We start from the raw sequence: 6902 nt of genomic DNA on the forward strand, positions 1-6902 counted from the left end.
TATCTTGTTTGCATACTCTTCATGCATGCCAATAGAAAATACTCAGGAAATTGTCTGACCTTTCCTGCAAGTCTGAACTCTGTAGTTCTCAAAATGCTTTTGAATATGCTATGCAACTACCGCTAAAAACAAAGATTCTAATAATAATGTAGCATTTCATCATTTCACCCTGAATGTAAGTCCAGGAGTAAAACCCTGCAGTTCCTGAGTTTAAAAAAACGCAAACATACTTTGCATAAACAGAAGAGACCTTGGGTGTAGGTGTCTTGAAAAAGTGATGGTACATACACATGGACCTTTAAATGGATTTCAGTGGTTAGGGGTCTGCAAAGATGGTAATGAAAAGCTCTATTGTAAATTGTTGATCTATCTCATTTCTGACCTTCAGCAATGTCACTCTGAATAACAGAGTGCTGTTCCCCAGTGCTGTGGGGAAAAATAATTATGCCTTTGTTCTCACAGGCATCACCATTTTAGTGTACTACTGTACTACAGCAGGTGCAGTTATGTCTGTCTTAATTTCAGGGTATTTTAATTGGATTCCTTTACTTTTTGTTATGGGCCCATACTGACTGTACTAGTTTTCATACCTTTTGCACAGAGCTCAGGGCACGAAAGGAGGTGCCATGCAGACAAGTAAACTCTAGGCTTCTTTGAATTGTAAGCTGTGAGGAATATCTCACAGGTTTGAAAATTTTTTCTGTATTTTAGCCCCAGGAAAATACCTTTCTTTAAAGTCTCATTTTCTAGCTGTCTCTGAACATTAGTTCCAGTGTTAGGTTGCAATGTGATGCTGAGAAGGGAACTTATTTGTTGCAGAGCTGCAAAACCCCCAAAAGTAGTGTGCAGGTCTATAATGCAATAAAACTAGGAAAGGGTTTGATTGCATATTTTCCTGTCACAGAGTGGCCCCAAACTAAAGAGTTTTAAAAGACAAATTGGCAGATTATCTCATACTCAAAGAACTATATGAAAGTATTTAGGGAAGGAGCTGCTGAAGTAGTGAAGAATGAGAATGACAGAAACAGAAAACTTCTTCCTTCCTTCCTACTAAAGAAAATCCATATATAGAAGTACATAAAATATGAAGACAAATATACATCTAGAGGAAGTACTGTATAGCATAGATCATCAAAATGGCTGTCAGAACCACTTATGACCAATAACACAGACACAACTGTTGTAAAATAAAGGATCTATTTAATATCATTAATACTAAATAATATTATTATTTAAGATAATAAATATTATTTAATATTAATAAATATTAGTATTATTAATAGCTACTATTTTTATCAATATTTATTATTGACATTATTAAATAATACAATAATATTCTTTAGTATTATCAATATCTTCTGACCAGTCAATAGGAGAGATGGTGGCTCATAAGCAAGCACAAATAAATACAAAGATTTTATTAATTTAGTATTTTATTAATTTGGCATACAATTATAGGCCTGAATCTTTGGACTCAAGTCCTTGGAAAATACTGGAGAAGTAAAGTTTAAGAATAGATCTTCCCAAGAAGATACTGTCCCTGATAGAGTTCCTGACTCTATCACTTTACCCTTTTCCTTTTATTTGTGATCAGTTGTGCTATGGTTCAAAAATGCCCTCACTTTTCAGAATTCATATATATTTGTCTTTAGATAGATCACCCCTTGTGTATTATGAGGAGGTAGTTCTACACTAGATCATTTGTGTTGATGGCTCAAGAAGATAAGCACCATGGTGGTTGCTTTTGTAGTTTGCCAAGGCAATGCTGCTTCAGATTCTCCCAGCACCCTGTTTTCACCAACCACTGATTCTGGAAAGTCATCTTAAAAATGCTCAAAAATCACTTTCAATGATTCTTGCTTTACCTGAACAGTGTTCACTGCTACACATCAACCAATCTTGAAGGAAAAATGTTGAACAAATAAATAAATGGCAACTCTTGTTTGAAGTGAAGGAGAGATGGAAATTTATTGGTACCATATGTAAAAAACATTTCAAAATATCCTATCCTTGCCCTTCACAGAGAATAGGAGGAGAGCATTGAGGCTGGTTGTGAAAAGGTGGTGGCTAAAGATCTTAGCACAACCAAAAGACCTGGGCTGATTACATGTCTTCTTTCAGCATAGGTTCCTCCAGACCATGAGTCTGTTGAAACTATTGTGCTTTAATCCCAGGAGAGCAGCCAGGATCACCATCTGCTATTTGGTGAGCCCCTCCTTCCACCAGCCCCGCCCCAGTGAGATCAGTATTTGTTAAAGGTCAGTTGCTTTAGAATGAAGACCGATACCCTGATATGTGTGTGCGGGCTGTCCACAGCCAATGCCAACTGCTGACACAATGCTATGAAGCTGACCTTTTGCACACTGACATTTAGGATCCATTCTTAATTATTTCATATGTGGAATATCCTACAGTCTTCCCAGTGAGAGTGGGTGAGGCCCATCCCAAACACTGAGCCACAGGAGGAAGAAGCATGCCAGCATTCTCCAGCATCTCGGCAGTATTTCCAGAGTATCATGTTAGAATGAGCCAGTCTCTATTGCTTTAGCAGCCCAGGACACTTTCCCCAGAAGACCAAGCAAATTAACAGGCCTATAAGCTTGAAAAAAGACCTAACCTTCACCTGAATTCATTGGATTCTGTTTCATGTCTGTCATAAAAGAAAATAAGAGGAAGCACTATGGACATCCATGTGCATAGAAGGAGCATAGATGCAGCTGCATCTGCCTTGTACCTCCTTAAAATCTATTCTTGTCATTTTATTATCTTTTAGTTGAAGTGCAACGAAATGAATTATTTGCCCCGCTATGTCCTTGGGAATTCTAGGAAGCAAACACTTTCTCCTCAGTTTTCCATCCATGACCCACACAGAACAATGCAGAGTATGGTGTTGCCAAGTGGCTGTCAGAGCAGCTTGACTACACCAGTAAAAGTTCATTAGTATGTGTTGCAGATATCGCCACCCTGGAAGCTTGAATTTATTGATGTTTTATATTAAAGTTCTTAGATTATCTTAGAACTTCTCAGAGATTATAAAGAATCTGATATCCTGATACTCTGATACTATAGGCTGGTTGAGTTTACAGAGCAGTGTTTTCTTTCCTAATCCTGATTCTTTACAACATACAGCCTCAGTGAATTCTTTGCAATAAAAGGAGAACTTCAGCCAACCAATGTGTTTGATTAAGGAGAAGGAAGGTGTTCTAAGGACAAGGTTTTCATGTGTGCAGAGGGTTGATGGTAGAGTGTGCTTCTTTTGGAGCAGCAGAGAGGAAACAATTTGCAATTATCAACTGAGCATAAAACAGTAGCAAGACCAGAGGATTTTCATATGGCCCATCTCAGAGATGCTTGCTTGCATCTTTACTAGTTTCTTGTCTTGGATTGTAGATTTCTCAGGTCAGGACACAACTCTTGCCAGAGAATTCTCAGTGCACAGTGGAGAGCTTGATTTAAATTCTGTAATTTCAGAGATAAAGTTAACCTTATTCTTAAAATTAATAGTTAATTGTTCTAAGTATTACCCTAATCCTCTATGAACCAAGTATTTGTTGAATTGGGTCATTCCCATTTAGGAAGCTTTCGAAAAATCAACTTGAATCACATTTAAGAAGTGGTGCAAACATCAAATCCAGTGAATCGTGATTATACAATAGTACATTATAAAACTGAGTTATCTGTATCTGTTTTGCATGTGCATTCCCAAGGAAAGTCTGTATAAATGTGTATTTCACTGGAGTTGCTGCCTCACTGCCCAACATACATCATTCCATGAACATGAAAGGACAACTTCTTCCCTGAAGAAAGCTGCCCTACAGTTTTCACTAAACTCTCAATGACTTAAAAAAAAAAAAAAACAGGGCCTTGACAGTTAATAGTTTGAACCAGAAATCAGTATTTGGAGCATATACAAACATTGTATAAAGAAATACCTGAAGTGGATTGCTGTGGAACAGACATAATAAAAAAATTAATGTGGGCCCATATGTGACAATACAATTGGTCAGCTAATGCCTATTATTGCTGCTAGAGAAGCAAACACAAAAATTGGCTCCTGATAGTTATTTTAGACACAAAGAAGCAGTCAAGGCACTCCATATTTTTATTGTAAGCAAAATATATCTCATTTAACTACAAGCAAGTGGATCAAAACATTCATTCATCACATTATCATAAACTTAGTAACATAGAAGACAGTTTGGGGTTAGCACTTTCAGAGAAGGGAGGAATGTCTGCTTTGAAATCATTGCAATATTGTTAGGAGGGAGAGGAAACACACCTTGCAACAGCAAGGAGCAGCAATACTGTTTCAGAATTTTAGGATATAAGAACACCAAAAAGCACAAAACTTGAAGCAGATCTTGAAGCAGCACATTCATGTAGAATATAACAGTGAAAGTGCTTCGCCTCTGCGTGGCTGCAGTCACTGCTGTTGCTGAGTCAGACCCAGATTGCATTGAAACAGCTCAAAGGTTATTCCAGTGCCTCCTTTTACTTCATCACCTGAGATTCACACGGGTGCATTTCATGTACCTATGTCCAAATGCAAGAGGGTAGGTAGTCCACATTTACATATAAAATTTAATATTCCAAACAACTGGTGTGCCCATTACATCAGCCAATTTTCCACACCTCTAGTTTTCTTCTGTAGCCATTTATCCTACATATAAATAAAATCATTCTAAAAATGGTCTGCATCGTTGATCATCAACAAAAGACTGGGGAATCAATTTACTATTGGTAAAATATTCTGCCCCCTTTTGCACAAGGGGGACTTTCTCCAGGGTTTTGGTTTTTTTAAAATATATAAGTCATTTTAGGAAACTGGAAGTCAAATTCCAATAGGAGGCAGTAAGAAATGTTTTTACAATGAAGGTGGTGAAATACTGGAACAGGTTTTCCAGAGAAGTGATGGATGCACCATCTCTGGAAACATTCAAGGTCTGGTTGGACAGGGCTTTGAGCAACCTGATCCAGTTGAAGATGTGCCTGCTCAGTTTCTGGGCTACATGACCTTTAAAGGTCCCTTCCTTCTATGATTCTCTATCCTATTTACATTAGGCAATTCCAAAGTCAGAAAATCAATCACACAGTTCTGATGTTGCTGTTTGCAGAGGTTCTATGCAGGAAGTTTGAAAGCTAAGGATCACAGGATGCAATTTTATGAAAGAAGGCATTTGGAGAGCAGATACCAAAATTTAAAAAAAGGCTAACTGAGTTATGTTCTGCCTCCTGCCATGTCAAATTGTTGTTTTAATAGCTAAGATCAAATTACTCAATGTTTATAACAATGAAGAAGAATGCAAAATCAGAACCAGGGCTTACACAACTGGTACTTCAAACTACCATTATTATTATTATTATTATTATTATTATTATTATTATTATTATTATTATTATTATTTTGTCAAAAGGGGAAGTTCTTTTGTAGAAATGACAGTATGTGGTTCCATTGTAACTATATTTCAGTGGTTTTCAAACTAGTAAAAATTCTACTGTATTTGGGGCCAGGGATAGGACCTGGAAATTCTTAGTTCTTCCCTTCTGGCTATTGCCTATTCACTGTGAAATAAAATTAATCTACAATCAGAGCAACATTTCACAGTTCTGGTTAACATACCACATTGCTCCCATTTCCATAGATCACCAGTGAAAAGGCCCAAGGTTTTGGGAAGGACTGACAGCACTTCAGTGACTGAGACCAGGCAACACCTTCAACTCAATAACATCAGTCAACTCAAAAGCATACAAGCATACAGTTGAATTCCAGAGTGACATCCTTCTGTCTGTCTTCCATTGGAGGACAAAAAAATAAAAAGCATTCAAGTAAGATACAGTGGACATTTAAATAAATACACACGATTGCAAAGATCATTATACTCATTACAGCACCTGCAAGTGAGAAGGTGTAGGAGAGGTTTGCAGTGATATTTCAACACAATCAGAAATCCACTGGATTCAGTTTTTTTCATTGTCTGCTTTGATTATCACAGGGTGATTTGGCTCAAACTCTAGCGCTAGATAATAATCTTTAATTTCTTAACAAACAAAGTTGCTGTTACTAGTACCATTGGAAGGAAATGTTAAGACCATGGATTGCTTTCTGCTTAACTTCTGCTACTGGAATGAAACTCCACACTTCCTGAGAATACAAAAAAAAACCTGAAATGACTGTCCATTTCTCTGAACATTTCTTCATTTTTTTTAAAGTGGCTTGAGGCAGATGATAAAGTGACAGACTGGCACATGCCTGGAAGGGAACTGTTGATAGTTGTTCATTGGACAGTTTTAGACATTCATCCAACTGGTTCACTGTTCAAATAAGTTGTTCGTTGGACAGTTTTAGACTTTAAGTTGTTCATTGGATGGTTTTAGACTTTCAGAGAGAGACAGATCGAGCACCAGTTTCTGAACTGTCTCTGCAATAGCTCTTATTCATCTATCCAACATCCCTCACCATTTCTGTTTGTGTTAAATAGGAGCTCACTACTCAATCTTGATGGCTCAGTTATAAGTCAGGGAACTCTGGTTCAGAAACCTATTCTTCCACAAAAAACAAAAGACCAGCTTTAGCTTACTTGGGAGATAAATATCTCTGCTGAAATTTCACACTGCTGAAAGACACCTAACCAGGTCATACACTCTCTCAATTGGAAAATAAGTTCCCACTTTAGAATCCTCCCAGGAATAGCAATCACATCTTTTCAAAAGCCTAAAGTGCATTCATGTGACAAAAAACTAAAACAAACAAAAACATCCATCACCAATAAAAAATCCAAACAAGCAAACCAAACCAAAACAGTCCTGCTAAGCCAGAAATGTTGAAATTGCAGTTAATGGAGATTGCCTTTCTTCAGAGGGCAAAATCTGTCAGGCCCTGAATGCCAGCTGAGTAGTTACAG

Source organism: Camarhynchus parvulus, chromosome 1 (assembly GCF_901933205.1).
Source record: "Camarhynchus parvulus chromosome 1, STF_HiC, whole genome shotgun sequence".
NCBI classification, from domain to species: domain Eukaryota; kingdom Metazoa; phylum Chordata; class Aves; order Passeriformes; family Thraupidae; genus Camarhynchus; species Camarhynchus parvulus.